The sequence below is a fragment of the Cyprinodon variegatus genome, unplaced genomic scaffold (assembly GCF_000732505.1).
Source record: "Cyprinodon variegatus isolate N-32 unplaced genomic scaffold, C_variegatus-1.0 Scaffold1901, whole genome shotgun sequence".
NCBI classification, from domain to species: domain Eukaryota; kingdom Metazoa; phylum Chordata; class Actinopteri; order Cyprinodontiformes; family Cyprinodontidae; genus Cyprinodon; species Cyprinodon variegatus.
Window position 1 is genome coordinate 18,560 of NW_015152354.1, and position 1,045 is coordinate 19,604.

Sequence of the window (1,045 nt, forward strand, 5' to 3'; positions counted from 1 at the left end):
AATCATCTCCTGTCCACCTTAAATCAACTCCTGTCCACCTTAAATCAATTCCTGTCCACCTTAAATCAATTCCTGTCCACCTTAAATCAATTCCTGTCCACCTTAAATCATCTCCTGCCCATTTAAATGCTCTCTGGTCCACCCTAAATGCTCTGTAGTCCACCTTAAATCAATTCCTGTCCACCTTAAATCAATTCCTGTCCACCTTAAATGCTCTCCTTAGCAGTGGCAGCTGGCCAATAGAGGGCGCTAGGGTGCCGCTCACCCACCGAATGTCCCTGATTAAGAATTAGAAAAATATATATACATTTTTTATATAATTTAATTTTAAATTTGCATTTAAAAGATTTCAAAATATATGTATTTCTTAGATCTCCAAGATACAGATTTAATCTTTAATGACTAGTAAGGCGTCATTCAATTTTCCGGCGGATTGGTTAGTTTCAAAGTATAAATCAGCCTGAAGGCTTTATTCTTCCTCCTTTCCAAAGGTCAGGATCTGATCCAGCGTAGATAAAGACAGCTAGGACGGATTTAAAGCACTTTATAGAAAAGGCAAAGAAGAAAGAACAACCTGGGATTCACATGGAAAATAATAGAATCTAGTCGACGTTTTCTAGATGTTTGTTCATTGGATAGTTGCTGTTAAATAAGCACATTCTCAGAAAATTGTTTTTATATATTAAAAAATGTACATCTGACTAAAAGAAAATATTAAACTGGTTCATTATATTTTTTTAGGTTTGTGACACAATATTGGACCATTGGAACACAGATTTACGCCTCAGAAGGGCAAGATTAATGCACAAAAAGTAAACCTGGACAGGAATTTAGGTTTCGTTTTTATAAAGTGCTTTTATAAGGTTTTTTTTGTTGTTGTTGGCATTCGTATAAATATACTGGTGTCATAATTTAGTACATTTATTGGTTTTTGGTATACGTCTACTTTGAATTTATAGCCCCCCCTGGAGAAAACCTCACCAGACGCCACTGCTCCTTACCACTTTAAATCTTCTCCTGTCCGCCTTAAATCCTGTCCTGTCCA

The 1,045-nt window shown here is 36.1% G+C and overlaps 1 protein-coding gene across 1 annotated transcript in view; it reads left to right on the forward strand.

The window, feature by feature from the left end:
- The window catches only part of LOC107104824 (disintegrin and metalloproteinase domain-containing protein 15-like), a gene marked incomplete at its 5' end in the record, with an annotated part of 37,626 nt that overhangs the window by 18,040 nt on the left and 18,541 nt on the right, over positions 1–1,045 (forward strand). The window lies entirely within an intron of this gene.